An 18,884-nucleotide genomic window follows, 5' to 3' on the forward strand; every position below is an offset into this window, starting at 1 on the left:
TGAAAATCCATTTACAATCAACTAACTTGGAGCTAGTAGGTTGTACAACTAGTTCCCAAACTTGGTTGTCATACATGGATTGCATCTCAGCGTTCATGGCTTCCTGCCATTTATCTTTATCAATCCTTGATAAAGCATCTTGGTAGTTTGTTGGTTCATCCAAATCAACCACATAGCAATCATCCATGAGAAACCCATATCTCTCAGGAGGATTACTAATCCTACCAGATCTGCGAACGTCTTGTATACTTTGATCATCCATCTGATCATTCTCGACATTTTCATGTTGAGTGCTAGTGTCAACCAATTGTGTATCATCTACTTGATCTTGAACCTCTTCAAGATCTATCTTCCTTTCACTATTTCCTTCCAATAGGAACTTAGTTTCAAGGAATTCAGCCTTTCGAGAAACAAATACATTTTGCTCGGTTGGATCATAGAAATAGTATCCCATATCATCCTTGGGATATCCTATGAAGATGCACTTCATGGATCGAACATTCAACTTATTAGGGACGTAACGCTTAGGATAAGCTTCACATCCCCATACCTTTAAGTATGATAGAGATGGAGGTTTTCCAAACCACATCTCATGAGGAGTTCGTTCCACTTTCTTGGTTGGGGCCATATTTAAAATACGAGCCGCGGAGCATAGACAATAACCCCAGAATGATAGAGGTAACGAGCTTCTAGCCATCATAGATCGAACCATATCCATTAGGGTTCGGTTCCTCCTTTCGGACACACCATTAAGCTGTGGTGTCCCGGGTGGAGTAAGTTGCGAGATAATCCCACAACTTCTAAGATGATCTAGGAAGGCATCGCTTAGGTATTCACCTCCTCTATCGGTTCGAAGTACCTTAATTGTCTTATTGAGTTGATTTTGTACTTCGTTTTGATACTCTTTGAATGCTTCAAAAGTTTCGTCTTTATGTCTTAACAAGTAGACATATCCGAAACGACTGAAGTCATCATTGAAAGTAACGAAGTATCTTTCACTGTTCCTAGCTATGGGCTTAAAGGGTCCACATACATCCGAATGTATTAATCCCAATAAGTCCTTAGCCCTTTCGTAGGTCCCTTTGAAAGGTGCTTTAGTCATTTTGCCTTGTAAACAAGATTCACATACATCAAACGAGTCTAGTTCATTTGATTTCAAAAGGCCATTCTTTTGAAGTGTATGCATTCGATTCTTGTTTATGTGACCAAGGCGACAATGCCATAAGTAGGAATCACTCAAATCCCTTTTGAGTTTCTTGGTGCTAGTATGGTATATTGAGCTACTAGATGATGTGTCATCATGAACCAATTCATAAATTCCATTTGAAGGTGAAGCCTTAAAATAGAATACATTATCTAAATAAACGTGGATATCATCATTAACAAAATTAAGAAAAAAACCACATTGTTTTAAACGGGAAACTGAAATAATGTTTCGACATAAATCCGGTGCATACAAAACATTGTTCAAAATAAGTTCCAAACCACTTGGAAGCTTTAAAACAAAGTCTCCTTGAGCCTTCACTTGCACTTTAGCTCCATTACACATGTAGAGACTTGATGTTCCCGTTTGCTTACTACTTCTTTTGAACCCCTGCAAAGTATTGCAAATGTGAGTTCCACATCCAGTGTCTAATACCCATGTAGTAGAAGAAGTAATACTAAGCTCTATATATACCATATATATCTTACCTGAGGATTGCCCCGCATCCCTCTTTTCCTTCAACTCCTTAAGGTAGACCGGGCAGTTTCGTTTCCAGTGACCCATTTCACCGCAACCGAAACATGGGTCTTCCTTGGGGTTTGCTTGTCCGGCAACCTTTTGCTTCTTGTTCTTGTTTTTGGTTGGGGTAACCATCCTCCCCTTTCCCTTGCCTTGATGAGCGGGTCCTTTCCTCTTAGCCGCCTTTGGCTTAGAGGTGTTATTACCTTTGGACGCACCATCATTGATCATTAGCACGGGTGAAGCCCTCTTACCCATGCTAGTTTCGGCCGTCCTTAACATGCCATGAAGTTCACCAATGGTCTTATCCATCCCATTCATATTGTAATTAATTACAAATTGGTCAAACCTCTTTGACAAGGAGTTTAGGATAAGATCGGTGGCTAGCTCATTAGATATGTTGAGATTAAGACGGTTTGCGCGATCAATAAGGCTTTTCATTTTGAGGACATAAGAGGATACGGATTGGGTGTCATCCATACGACATGCATGTAGCGCTCGAACCGTTTCGAAGCGCTCGACACGTGCTTGTTGAAGGAACATCTCCTTCAATTGCGTAATCATGTCATATGCACTATGATGTTCGAAATCCTTTTGGAGTTCGGGTATCATAGTCCCAAGCATTAGGCAAGCGACTTGCACCGAATCGGCGCAATACTTATCCCAATAAGCCATGCCTTCCGTATCATCCTCGTCGGGTTGATCGGGAATGGGGTCTTCCAACACATACGCCTTATCCTCAAGTTTGAGGACAATTCTAAGATTACGGAACCAATCCATAAAGTTCGTATGGTTGAGTTTGTCTTTCTCGAGGAGAGACCTTAATGATAGGTTGTTTAGGTTAAGTGGTGCATTTTGCATGTTGTTGTTATTTGCGGCCATCTATAAAATTAACAAAGTTCATTTAAGTATCGATTTTAAATTTAATAAATAATACCCTTTTATATATAATTGTTTTATTAAATATTAGAATCCAACGGTAAATCAAATTTCGGTTAGGTGACCTTTATCCCGTTATTTGATTTAGCTAGGTAGTCATTTATATGACAATTGCAATCCTTTTGCAACCTCTATATTATGGGATCATGCAATCCTTAAACACGGCATATTTATCCCATCAACGCCTATTTGTTCCTCATGCTTCGGTGACCCTAAGTTCATGATTCCCAAATCAAGTCGTCCTACTTGTGTAAACATGTAAAATTAACATACAAGTGGTTAGGTGACCTTTATCCCACAAGCATGCGAATTTTACTTTAACCATATTAGTTAGCTCATAACGGTTATGTGACCTTTATCCCATTATGAGTTCCCTACTATGTTTAAGTGTCCCACAAAAGGATGGCGTTTAAACTTGTTTACCTTGTCGATTAAGGGATTTTAAGTTTTCGTTAATTCTAGTTTAAGAAAACATTTATGTCATACACCAACATGCATTTAGTGTATGGTTCATTTGAAATCCATTTTCAAGTCTTGTAATTTGCCAATTACTTGATATAAACCATTTTATATATATGTGATCCTTTTCTTGTTCTTAATAACCATTTATTAAGGTCTTTAGTTACTTTTAATTTAACCAATTAAATTGTCGTTTTGCATGTCATTAATATGTCTAATTTAACCAATTAAATTGTCGTTATGCTTGTTGTTATCTTGTAATTAATTGTATCAACCAAACATACAAACACAATAAACATACAAACAACCACACATGCAAAACAAGTTTGTTCACAATCTAGCCATTTTGGTGGACATTTGTTTAGCCGAAAACAAATGTCAACGGGTAAGGGGTAACAATACAAAGTAGGAGATTTCAAATCTCCCACTTAACCTTGCATCTATATGCTCCTTGTTTTCTTCAAGTCTTCATCATCTTGTATCTTCATTTTTACAAAATATGTACCCTAATACATTTTTATCTAGAAAATGAAAATACAACCTATTCTATTTTACATACCAAATGTAAAATAAAATTACATAGCCTTATGAATGAACTATTACATGCCAAATGAATAAATATTACAAACATATGAATGATTAATAATTACATACCAAATGAATCATAAAAATCATTCAAACATTCAACCAAACACAAGGTCAAGGCATAGATTGTGAACTTTAACATGCAACCAAGTATGACCAAAAGAGAGAGTCCAAAACCCATTTTTGGACTTCAAAACTTTCGGCCATTTTGAGTGACCCACCCAAACCCATGAATTTTTGCATTCTTCTTTCATGCATGTACTTAGAATGCAAAGTTTATGGGTTTTAAAGCAACAATTCGAAGCATATTTCAACAACCTCGGCTCTAGATACCATTGTAGGGATTTAACAAGTTAGAAAGTCTTAAAACCATTTTGCTAAAACATAATCAAAGCGGAAGCATGTTAGTTACATTTTAATTTGTTAATCTTTAAACCATTTTAAAGTTAAACCCCATGGATCAAGTTGTGAAATAATGCTCACAAATTAAAAGGAAGGGAGTGATTTATACCTCCTCAAAACAAAGTTTGAGTGCTGAAATGAAGAGGAAATGATGAAGAAATAATGCACCAACACTACCCTTTAACTTGGCTACACCTTAGAACCTTAATGAGCTAATAAACCAAGCTTCAAGACCACTTTATTTGGCTTCCAAAACCGAACAGCAGCTGCTCCAAAATTGAGCAGGAAGTTGATGAAGATGATGACTTGAGAAAGCTTCTAACTTGAAGCCTCAAGTGTGCTATACCCCAAGCTATAACCCCAACACCTATGCCTTTGGTTAGGATTTAATTTTCACTTGAATTAAGCTAGTTTAATAAGCTTAAACCTCTCCTATTTCTGCTGGAAAAATCGACCAGCATATATGAAAGAAAAGAGTATTTGTCACTTGAAAGATTATGTGTTATATCTTTGTGAATTGAATCAAAACCTTGGTTAAACCATCAAGCATGTGCATAAGGACTTGTGTAGCCTTGAAAGCCACAAAAACAAGAGCATGCTTGTCCCCATTTAACCCTCTAAAACCGGCCACATGAGGGGGTTCATAAATCCATGAACTTTTTTTTATAAAACTTGCAATTTATGTATAAAATCCCATGGTTTTATTTGATACTTTCACATTTTATAATCCTTTTATAAAATATAACACAACATAATTATTTAAACCTATAAATAATTATATATAAATTATCCAAATAATTTATCTCAAGTGATTATATTTCAGAAACCCGATTTTCTGAAATCCAAGTGTCGCGTATTCATTTAACGAGCCAATCGTTAAGATTAATACTTATAAGGTGTCGGTAAGCTTGTTATTGGGTATGACCCGACTTGGATCATAACATATTAGCCACATTGATTAGATATGTCTCTCGGGCATACGAAAAACCTTCAAAAACATTACCAAGGATTTCATTACTAAATTGCCAAGGACTGCAAGTGGTTATGATACTATTTGGGTAATAGTTGATCGTCTCACCAAGTCAACACACTTCCTGCCAATGAGAGAAGATAACAAAATGGAGAAGTTGGCGCGATTGTATTTGAAGGAGGTTGTCTCCAGACATGGAATACACGTCTCTATTATCTCTGATAGGGATGGTAGATTTGTTTCAAGGTTTTGGCAGACGTTGCAACAAGCATTGGGGACTCGTCTAGACATGAGTAATGCCTATCATCCACAAACTGATGGGCAGAGCGAAAGGACGATACAAATGCTTGAAGACATGCTACGAGCATGTGTTATTGATTTCGGAAACAGTTGGGATCGACACCTACCATTAGCAGAATTTTCCTACAACAACAGTTATCATTCTAGAATTGAGATGGCGCCGTTTGAGGCACTTTATGGTAGAAAGTGCAGGTCTCCTATTATTTGGAATGAAGTGGGGGATAGACAGATTACGGGTCCGGAGATAATACAAGAAATTACTGAGAAGATCATCCAAATTCAACAACGGTTGAAAACCGCCCAAAGTCGACAAAAGAGCTACACCGACATCAAAAGAAAAGATATAGAATTTGAAATTGGAGAGATGGTCATGCTTAAGGTTGCACCTTGGAAAGGCGTTGTTCGATTTGGTAAACGAGGGAAATTAAATCCAAGGTATATTGGACCATTCAAGATTATTGATCATGTCGGACCAGTAGCTTACCGACTTTAGTTACATCAACAACTCGCGGCTGTACATAACACTTTCCACGTCTCGAATTTGAAGAAATGTTTTACTAAAGAAGATCTCACTATTCCGTTAGACGAAATCCAAATCAACGAAAAACTTCAATTCATCGAAGAACCCGTTGAAATAATGGATCGTGAGGTTAAAAGACTTAAACAAAACAAGATACCAATTGTTAAGGTTCGATGAAATGCTCGTAGAGGACCCGAGTTCTCCTGGGAACGAGAAGATCAGATGAAGAAGAAATACCCGCACTTATTTCCAGAAGATACGTCAACACCTCCAACTGCTTAAAATTTCGGGACGAAATTTATTTAACGGGTAGGTACTGTAGTGACCCGAACTTTTCCATGTTTATATATATTAAATGAATTTGATATTTACATGATTATATGTTTCCAACATGTTAAGCAATCAAACTTGTTAAGACTTGATTAATTGAAATAAGTTTCATATAGACAATTGATCACCCAAGTTGACCGGCGATTCACGAACGTTACAAAATTGTAAAAACTACATGTTGTGGTATATATAGACATATATATATGGTTGACATAAGATTATGATGAGTAAGTATCTCACTAAATATATTAACAATGTGTGATATACATAAGAAATGAGATTACTAAGTTAAGAAACTCGAAATGATATATATAACGATTATCGTTATGATAACGTCTACTAAATACATATGTATCATATTAAGATATTGTTACACTATGTTTAATCATGATAAATGATAAGTAAACATGTCATTATGTATATTAACAATGAACTACATATGTAAAACAAGACTACTAACTTAAGAATTTCGAAACGAGACATATATGTAACGATTATCGTTGTAACAACATTTAACTGTATATATATCATACTAAGATATATTAATATATCATAATATCATGATAATGTAATAATTTAACATCTCTTTAGATATAATAAACAATGGGTTAACAACATTTAACAAGATCGTTAACCTAAAGGTTTCAAAACAACATTTACATCTAACGACTAACGATGACTTAACGACTCAGTTAAAATGTATATACATGTAGTGTTTTATTATGTATTCATACACTTTTAAAAGACTTCAATATACTTATCAAAATACTTCTACTTAACAAAAATGCTTACAATAACATCCTCGTTCAGTTTCATCAACAATTCTACTCGTATGCACCCGTATTCGTACTCGTACAATACACAACTTTTAGACGTATGTACTATTGGTATATACACTCCAATGATCAGCTCTTGGCAGACCATGTGAGTCACCTAACACATGTGGAAACCATCATTTGGCAACTAGCATGAAATATCTCATAAAATTACAAAAATATGAGTATTCATTCATGACTTATTTACATGAAAACAAAATTACACATCCTTTATATCTAATCCATATACCAACGACCAAAAACACCTACAAACACTTTCATTCTTCAATTTTCTTCATCTAAGTGATCTTTCTCAAGTTCTATCTTCAAGTTCTAAGTGTTCTTCATAAATTCTATAAGTATAGTTTCATAAAAATCAAGAATACTACCAAGTTTGCAAGTTTACTTCCAAGCATTCTAATCCATTCCAAGTAATCATCTAAGATCAAGGAACCTTTGTTATTTATAGTAGGTTATCTTTCTAATTCAAGGTAATATTCTTATTCAAACTTTGATTCAATTTTTACAACTATAACAATCTTATTTTGAGTGAAAATCTTACTTGAACTGTTTTCGTGTCATGATTCTGCTTCAAGAACTTTCAAGCCATCCAAGGATCCTTTGAAGCTAGATCAATTTTTCTCATTTCTAGTAGTTTTATCCAGAAAACTTGAGGTAGTAATGATGTTCATAACATCATTCGATTCATACACATAAAGCTATCTTATTCGAAGGTTTAAACTTGTAATCACTAGAACATAGTTTAGTTAATTCTAAACTTGTTCACAAACAAAAGTTAATCCTTCTAACTTGACTTTTAAAATCAAATAAACACATGTTCTATATATATATGATATGCTAACTTAATGATTTAAAACCCGAAAATACGATGAACACCATAAAATCGGATATACGCCGTCGTAGTGAAACCGGGGGCTGTTTTGGTTTGGATAATTAAAAACTATGATAAACTTTGATTTAAAAGTTGTTCTTCTGGGAAAATGATTTTTCATATGAACAAGAAACTATATCCAAAAATCTTGGCTAAACTCAAAGTGAAAGTATGTTTTTCAAAATGGTCATCAAGATGTCGTTCTTTCGACGGAAATGACTACCTCTTTAGTAATTGACATGTAACTTAAATTTCCAACTATAAACCTATACTTTTCCTGTTTGGATTCTTAAATTAGAGTTCAATATGAAGCCATAGCAATTTGATTCACTCAAAACGGATTTAAAATGAAGAAGTTATGGGTAAAACAAGATTGGATATTTTTGATCTTTTTAGCTACGGGAAATGTTTAACAAATCTACACAAATCATATCCTAGCTAACTTATATTGTATTATGCATGTATTCTAATATATTATGTAATCTTGGGATACCATAGACACGTATGCAAATGTTTTGACATATCATATCGACCCATGTATATATATTATTTGGAACAACCATAGACACTCTATATGAAGTAATGTTGGAGTTAGCTATACAGAGTTGAGGTTGATTCCAAAAATATATATACTTTGAGTTGTGATCTAGCCTCAGACGTGTATACACTGGGTCGTGGATTAATTCTAGATAATATATATTGATTTATTTCTGTACATCTAACTGTGGACAACTAGTTGTAGGTTACTAACGAGGACAGCTGACTTAATAAACTTAAAACAGTAAAATGTATTAAAAAATGTTGTAAATATATTTTGAACATACTTTGATATATATGTACATATTTGTTATAGGTTCGTGAATCGACTAGTGGCCAAGTCTTACTTCCCGACGAAGTAAATCTGTGAAAGTGAGTTATAGTCCCACTTTTAAAATCTAATATTTTTGGGATGAGAATACATACAGGTTTTGTAAATGATTTACAAAATAGACACAAGTACGTGAAACTACATTCTATGGTTGAATTATCGAAATCGAATATGCCCCTTGTGATGCCTCGTACAAAACCATCGTGTATGAATCATCAACAACAGGATCATTACAAGGTCAAACACTATATGCTATTTCAAAATACGTTTGCATTCATGATAAAAAAGGTGACGTCATAGACAACGTCAAATGCTTTACATCTAAAAGTATGCTTCAATGAACGGAAGCAAATGTAATAGTGCGTGACCCATAGGTCGTTACAAATCATAGTTCAAAAGTATTAAAGTTTGAATGCAAGTTAAACAGTTCATGCGGTGATAACTCTAGAGCAGCGGGTGTCTACAGCAAGACTAGCACAACAGCGGAAGCAAATAACCTTAAGCACCTGAGAAAAACATGCTTAAAAACGTCAACACAAAGGTTGGTGAGCTATAGTTTAAGTATAACAGTATGTAAGGTAGGCCACGAGATTTCAGTGCTACAAAGAGCGTTTCAAAACAGTAATCCAAATCCGTATGTTTAAGTATATGCTCAACCGTGGGCACTCGGTAACTAACTTAACGTTTAATAATATATCACCCCCTGAAAGTACACTTGGAAAGTGTGTATGTCTACGAAGTATTAAGCACTCGTTAAATGCTAGCGCAACTAGCCCGAGTGGGGATGTCAAACCCTATGGATCCATATCTAAGATTCGCGTTCACCGGTTCAAAAACCAATGACTAAACGTTACCGAGCTAAAGGGAATGTTTCTGCCGTTATATAACCCACACATATATAAGTTTAAGTACTCGTGCCTAGTATGTAAAACATAAAATCCGCATGTATTCTCAGTTCCCAAAATAAGTTAAAGTAAAAAGGGAATGCTATAACTCACAATGATAAAGTAGTGGTAAAGTATGACTCGGAAAGTAAGCAAGTAATGAAGGTTGTCCAAACGGGTCCTCAACCTAAGTTAAATAGTACTAAGTCAGTAAATCGTCCGAATAGGTTTAAAAGTATGTAAATAAGGTCTTAAAGGTCATCATTGAAAGGACCCGTTCATATACATTATAAACGATTCACAATAGTTGATTACATTGCGAGGTATTTGACCTCTATATGATACATTTTACAAACATTGCATTCGTTTTTAAAAGACAAACTTTATTTACATCGAAAATTGACAGGCATGCATACCATTTCATAATATCCACTATCCAACTATAAATTGATTTAATAATAATCTTTGATGAACTCAATGACTCGAATGCAACGTTCTTCGAAATATGCTATGAAAGACTCCAAGTAATATCTTTAAAATGAGCAAATGCACAGCGAAAGATTTCTTTAACACCTGAGAATAAACATGCTTTAAAGTGTCAACCAAAAGGTTGGTGAGTTCATTAGTTTATCATAATCATTTATTTCCATCATTTTAATAGACCACAAGAATTTCATTTTCAGTTCTCATAAATATACGTCCCATGCATAGAGACAAAAATAATCATTCATATGGTGAACACCTGGTAACCGACATTAACTAGATACATATAAGAATATCCCCTATCATTCCGGGATCCTCCTTCGAACATGATATAAATTTCGAAGTACTAAAGCATCCGGTACTTTGGATGGGGTTTGTTAGGCCCAATAGATCTATCTTTAGGATTCGCGTCAATTAGGGTGTCTGTTCCCTAATTCTTAGATTACCAGACTTAATAAAAAGGGGCATATTCGATTTCGATAATTCAACCATATAATGTAGTTTCGATTACTTGTGTCTATTTCGTAAAACATTTATAAAAATTGCGCATGTATTCTCAGCCCAAAAATATAAAGGGTAAAAAGGCAAATGAAACTCACCATACTGTATTTCGTAGTAAAAATACACATAACGTCGTTGAACAAGTGCAAGGTTGGCCTCGGATTCACGAACCTATATTAATTATATATATTTATATGTCGGTCAATATTTGTCTAACAATTTAGGCCAAGTCATAGTGTACCACAATCCTAATGCTCGAGTCTGACTCAACAGTAGTATAGTAACATGTTATATTACTCATGCTCAGTTAAAATTCTAGTAAAAGGTGACGTGTGAAACAACGTAACACAAATGGTTTCATAATCATAAAATAGTATTTTAATTTTTAGAGAAAGTCAACACAAAAAAAAAATAACTGAAAAGTTAATGGGAAAAGTCAAAGTTCAAAGTCAAAAGTCCAAGGTTAAAGTAAAAAAACAAGGTCGCATGCAAAAATACAATAACTTATACAAAAATGATTTTCGGTCAAACATGACTAAACGGCCACTTCAGCGATTTTTAGAAAAATTATCGGAGCTCCGATTGATAAACGGCCAAAGATAAAAGTTACACATTACCAAAAAAAATTAAGCATAAATGTTACAGAAGTAAACTAAACCTAGACAACTCGTAGTTGCCAACGCGGTTTCGGCGTTTCAAAGTTAATTTTTCAGCTTTAATAAATTTACAAAAGTGACCGAGTAGCCTACTTTGGAGATTTTTAGAAAATTCCTCGAAACTCGGATTGGCAAACGGCCAAAGCCTGCAAATTCTCGTTACCACAAATATATAACATGATTTTCGGCAAAAGTAAACACACATCAGGCCAACCATGACAACTGATACAAACTGACATTTTTAAATAAAAAGTTTCAGCTCTTTTCAGAATTTTAAAATGTGACCAAACAGTCAACTTTGACGATTTTTAGAAAAATCGTCGAGTCTCGAATTGACAAACAGCCAGAGTCGTTTGTTAAACCTTACAGCAAAGAATTCAGTGGTATTTTTTATTAAATCTGAAACAACGCAGATCCGCGAGAATTTCAGTTCCCTTTTCGACATTTCATCAAAATTTGCAAAACTTCTTTTGTCCATAACTTGACAACCGTTCAACGAAACGAGACGTGCTTTATATGAAAATTCATCTACTCTACGAGTAGGATCCAAATAACCACTTTTTATAACCCAGAAAATTAGTTCACTAATTATCATTAGCAATTTTAATTACGAAATTAATTATACAATTCGTTTATTTCATAACTTTCTAACCGTTCATCGAATCCATTCGATATCTAAATAAAAGTTCTTAATTTTTCGCTAGCTTTCCTAAGACATGCATATCTTATATCTTATCTCAACCACAGATGTAACTAATTCAAGATTCAACATAACCTATCTAAGGGCAATATCAAAAATACAAGCATGCATAATCCTATTTTCTCTAGCACTAGTTAGGGATACACTATCAGTATGTAAAAATTAAATTATGAGTACTTACGTATCAATATTGAGGTTCAATATTGCAGGAAAGGTACGTAGACGCAACGGAGACGGTAAACACTAGATTGACCTCACGAGCATAACCCTCAAACATTACCCATAACCTCCTTAGCGATAACCCATAATTTCCTTAGCTCTATCCCGCTCATAAAACCCATTTTGAAAACATGCGAGCAGAACCTCATCGTAGTATTTTATGTATAATACTAATAATAATAATACTACTAATAATAATAAAATTAATAATACTACTAATAATAGTATTTTATGGATTACTTCATCCGTAAAACTTGCGTTTTTATAGACTAAGATGTGGCCACCTACCACCTAGCATGAGATTCTTTTTCATTTCAATTTCATTACTAGCCTTGCCGACACTCATTCTTAAATTTTCATTTGGTTATAAATAATATTAATTAATATATAATATATTTAATCTTTAGAATTAATTAAATATTATATTATATTTACGCTCAGGGTAATAATATAATTTTTACAAAAATGACACGGTCGTGGTCTTACTACTCATGTACCACTTTCGGTTTTTCGAGCGCACTTTCGTACGTTTAGAAAACTAGCCTTTTACGTTACGCGACGTGTACCTTTTACAAAAATTAGACTTACTTATCAATAATTTATCTTTATAAAAATTAATTAAAAACTTAGCCACTCAAAGTGTAACTTAATCTTTTGAGTGTTTTGGTCATTTACTTTTATAATTCACAATCTTGTTATTTATCAAAGCCTATTTATTAATATTAGTTTAAAATCAAAACGTTTTATGACTAATTTAAAATATAGATATATATTTAAAATTTATCTAATAACATACTAGCTTACTTTTCAAAATCAATTATTTCAAAGTTGTTTTATAATCGTTTAGAAAATATTATAACACGTTTTGTTTATTCTTTAAGGCTTTAAATAGATTCAATTTCTTTATGCACTAACGTTTTTAAATATCAACAGCATCACTAAGAGAGTGTTACTATCGTGTGCTTAATGAATCTAGAAAACATATATTCTAAATACAAGTCACAGGTTTTCTATATATATGACTAATAATCGAAATACCAACTTACGTTATTTAAAAAGATATATTTTAATAACCAGTTCTATTATATCGAAAAACATTTTCACACATTTGAAAATAGATCAATCAGTATATTATGAAATTCAATTCTCCACTAACTTTTGTCTAACTCTCGATAAGTGACACCTTGTTCTTATTTGAAGATCACTTCACCATTATTTTCGAATACCGTTAAAAGTAAGAGTTCTCTAATTCAAAGTGGACCTCATAACAGAGACTTGTAATCCTAATTCAATGTATTTGATGATTCAATCATTTGTTATTATCTTTTAATCTCGTCGATTAACTTACATCGAGCAAATACGTTCATGTAAAGTATTATTCATTCAATATCTTGATAACATTTCTAAATTCATAAATTAGATCTCATATCTTATATTCATATCAACTAATCCGTTCAATGTTTTATCAGTATTTCTCAATTTAAAAATCACACATATGTACATATATTTATTTACACATAATTGTTCGTGAATCGTCAGGCATGGTCAAAGGGTATTTGATTAAATGAATATAGTTTCAAAACTTTCGAGACATAACATTACAGATTTTTGCTTATCGTGTCGGGTACATATAAAGATTAAAGTTTAAATTTGATCGGAAATTTTCGGGTCATCACAGTACCTACCCGTTAAAAGAAATTTCATCCCGAAATTTGATAGAGGTTGTCATGGCTAACAGTAAGAATGTTATTATGACGAATATAAGCTGATACATAGAGTTTTATCATGATGGATAAAATAATTCGATTTCTCGAAGCGTATGAGTGAAGCTATCGTAAAAGAGCGAAATGAATAAATGTAGAATCGTTTTAACCGATGACGTAGTTATGATTGATTTCCGGAATTCATGGGATTTAAAGAAAATCTTCGTAATAAGATTTGGTCCTTCGGCAATTAAGGAAATCAAGATCTTCTTTGATTTAATACGGTAATCTGCTTCGATTGTTATGTCGGATATTTCACTATAAATCCACCGTCCTCTTTTCCTTATTCTCTCATCTCTCATCTTCTATACTTTCTTCCTCAATTCTTACTGTAAAGTATTCGTTAATATGCTCCATCCCATCCTGATCCTTGATATCCTCTTAACTTTCATATCTGTCATTCTTCTTTTTAATCTGCCACCGGAAGAATCTATTTACTTCTACTATACCCTAGGGTTTATAGTGTTTTTAGTTATCCCGTGTCTTTACGTTGCTATACGCATTGACATATACGGTTTATAATTTCCGGGTGGTTGTTGGGTTTTATATCTTCCCTCATACTTCGATGTCCCTGCTTCTGTCTTTTATAATCATTGTCATCCACAGTTAATGTTCTCTTCTATTTACTGCGGTTTATACCCCAAATTTCTATTTCGGAGCTTTGTCCTTTCGTTTCTTCTTCTTGCGATTAAAAAGTTCTTGTAATTGTCCGGAATTCGCACATATGGATTTCGGAATGAACATTGTTAATGTTCTAAGAAGAAATTTGAAATGGTACGATCTTGATTTGTTAAATTACCAGAATACCCTGGAAAGAGCCGAATTATCAAGAAATATTTCCTTGATATGTTTAGAGATTAGATAGAATGTAAAAGTTGTGTAAATGACACATGATGACGGTATGTTCTGTGAATCATCACGTCCATTAAAAACTCAGCATCAATTATTGTAATATAATGACGTTGATCAAGTGTCATTATATTATACTAACTCAGACATCAGTTCCCAACAGTACTTCAAAACATCCATATTTGAATTTTTCAGAATTTAGAAACTAACACAGTTTCTTTTTATGTTGCAGATATTACGGAGAGATAAATGATCTCAGATAAGGATAGTTGTGAAAATATCTCCAGAGATATGGAGAATATGTATAATGGAAGATACGAAGATACCTTATAATATTTAAGGTAAGATGATGATGACGAATATCTGTCTGTGAAGGTTTAGAATAAGGGGTAACGTGTTTGCTAATGATTTCAGCAGACACTGAATCATTTGGATCCCTTGAAGGCAGGTTCAGTCCTTGTGATTTATCCACAGCCTCTTTCATACTTTGCTCAATCCGTTTTCCAGTCCCAAACCTTCTCTTTTTCTGAGCTTTACCAACACACTATTCTTTATCATCAAACTTTTGACTGTTAAGGTCGTTTACAGTTTTTTTTGCTGCTTCATTAGTATTTCGAAAAACTGGCTCGCAGTTTAAGGTGTTTTCAGAAACTTCACATTCGAAATCTGTAATTCTTGGAGGTAGACATTATAGGTATAACCGTTGGCGTAGAGAATTCAAAATACTGATTGCTAATTCCCTGGTGATTGGTACGTCAGGTTAAGATACGGGTGAATATACAGTCGCGTTTCTACGAACAATTTTAATGGTTTTTCGAAGAGACTTGAACCCTTGATCAATGAAGTTGTTGTTAACTTCTCTGCTATTGTGGTGGGATATAAAAGGTTCTCCATTAACAATGGCGAAAGGGCAACGTATCTATCGGGGTTATAATAAGACGGGTCCGACTGAAAAGTCGAAGTTGACTTGCTGGAGCTGTGACAAAATTGGCTACTTTGAAGGGAATCGTAAAGTTTGTTTTTGCTAATAAATGCTAAAGAATTTGACGCGATACGTGTTAAACTATGACTTTGGTTTCGAGAGCTTTTCAGGTACAAGACTTCGGATAATGTGCGATTGGATCATCATCTCAATTGTTCAATGTTTGAAGTGTCTTCCGGAATTTTGAAAGGTTTTAAATGCATATTGTCATAGTCAATATTCAAATGATGAAATCTTCCTGAATTTCAAATGATTTTCATATACTTCTAAGTGTTACAAATAAAAGTGATGTTCTGTCATAGTTTTGAATTCAAAGTATGACTTTGATAGATGTAAGAATTCTAAGAGTGATGTCTTCTGTTAAATCTTGACTTGGATTTAGATTTGTCAAAATTAGAATATGTACTCAATTTTGGATGAGAATAGTTATTTTGATTTTTACAAAAGATTGTATATTGTTGAGAGAGTAGTGAATACAGTTGGTGATTACTGAATCAGATTCAAAGAATGTAACATATTAATTGTGAATTTAAATATCTCTCGGGTATTACCTACCCGTTAAAAAAAATTTCACAAATAATGTTCTGAACAAGAATTTTCATTACGGTCTTTATGAAAATATGTGTGAGTATATTTTCTTCAGATGTAATACAGGTTCAATGAGTTTAAAATCATATTAAGCTCATTTGACTTCCGGTTTGAATTAGAAATGAATAATCTCTAAAATATTAGAGATTACATAGTCTTCACGGAGTATTTCACTAATGCAATCAATACTTTAATATTTATTTTTATTGATATTCTTCAGTGAAGGATGTTGACGTCTGAAGAATTCTTACGAACTTCGCAAGATACGAATGTTATTTTTCAGTAAATTCCGAGTACATCGAAGATGAAAGTGTAAAATCAAACAAGTTATTGAATAATACACTTGGTTTATTATAAACCCGAATTCATTTAATTGAAACAGAGATTGTAGCTAACGATGGTTAGGTTGTTAACGAAAGATGTACATCATAGCATATTAGTAATATGAATTTATTTGAGTAGTATCTACCCTTTTTCAATTCATACTCAATAGCTTAGTACGAAAGATTTATATAGTTTCAGAATTCATATATATATATATATATATATATATATATATATATATATATATATATATATATATATATATATATATACATATATATATATACATACATATATACATACATACATACATATATATATATATATATATATATATATATATATATATATATATATATATATATATATATATATATATAATTTCTTCAGAGGAATGAGTTAATACTTCATAACTCGTTGATACAATATGTTCGTTGTTGATTCGTAATAATTTCCACAGTACTTCTTGAACTGGCGAAACTTGTGATGTTAGAGGTGCTGATGATTTTAATGATGTTGACAGCAAGGACTGTGTTGGTGAGGCTATGGGTACTGCTGATGCTATTGGTAAAACAAGTCTAGCTTGTAAACTGCGCACCATTCTTGTCAGGGTTTCAATTCTTCTCTCTATCATCTCTGTTCACTCATTTGGTTTATGGTTAAGGTTGAGATAAATAATCTCTAAGATTTTAGAAATTACATAATCACCGCAGGATGTTTCTCCGATGAAGTTATGAATCAATACTTCATCGTTTGTTGCAGTTGGTACTCCTTGATATTTATAGTGTGTGTGATACTGATACGCGAGATACAGATCGTGATGTTGCGGTGTGTGATGCGGATGTGATTGTTGATGGTGGTAATGATCCTGTTGATGTTAAGAATGGTGGTTGATGTTGATGCCGGTGATGCTGCTGGTGCTTTTAGTATTGAGGCTTGCGAGGTGGATGTTACTGGCGGTACTGGTTATGCTGCTGGTGCTGCTGATGGTGTTTGTAACCTTCGCACCATATTCTCCAAAGCCACTACCCGAGCGCGAAGCTCGTTAACTTCTTCTATTACACCGGGGTGATTGTTGGTTCGGACGAGCGGATATATATAATCTAAAATTTGGTGTAGTATATAATCGTAACTAGATACTCTGGAGATAAGAGAGAAAATGGTTTCTCGAACAGGTTCACCGGTAAGTGCTTCAGGTTCATTGCCAAGAGGGCAATTTGGTGGATGGAAGGGATCACCTTCTTCTTGTCGCCAATAATTGAGGAGGCTACGAACCCATCCCCAATTCATCCAGAATAGGTGATGACTGATTGGTTGATCTATTCCGGTCACACTACTTTCGGAGTTTGAATGGGATTCCATTTCGGAATCTGAGTGACTTGAACTGATGACGAATTCCATTTCGTACGATTGGATAAAGGATTTTTTTTTTTGATATGAAATGATTTTGGCTAACGGATGGTATTCTAATTACATAGAATATATATATATATATATATATATATATATATATATATATATATATATATATATATATATATATATATATATATATATATATACATATATATATATATATATATATATATATATATATAGATCAAAAGATTTCGTAGATTACGGAGGACTTTGCGGGATATGTCAGGCAAGGTTTAAAGTAACAGATACGATAAGATATGATTTAGCAGATATGCTAAGATATAAATTTTTGTCTATACACTATTCATGCAATCAATGCAGCAAGACGTGTCTTAGACTAAAAATGATAAGCAGGTAATTCCCTGAGGATGATAAGTAGTTAACTTTCGACACAAAATGATAAGTAAAACTTTTGACATGCAGACACGGTCGAAGTCCAGACTCACTAATGCATCCTATCGACTTATCAGTTAGACACACTAATGCAGACCTGGTTCGCTAAGACCACCGCTCTGATACCAACTGAAAGAACCCGTTCATATACATTATAAACGATTCACAATAGTTGATTACATTGCGAGGTATTTGACCTCTATATGATACATTTTACAAACATTGCATTCGTTTTTAAAAGACAAACTTTCTTTACATCAAAAATTGACAGGCATGCATACCATTTCATAATATCCACTATCCAACTATAAATTGATTTA

The sequence above is a fragment of the Rutidosis leptorrhynchoides genome, chromosome 1 (assembly GCF_046630445.1).
Source record: "Rutidosis leptorrhynchoides isolate AG116_Rl617_1_P2 chromosome 1, CSIRO_AGI_Rlap_v1, whole genome shotgun sequence".
Lineage (NCBI taxonomy): Eukaryota > Viridiplantae > Streptophyta > Magnoliopsida > Asterales > Asteraceae > Rutidosis > Rutidosis leptorrhynchoides.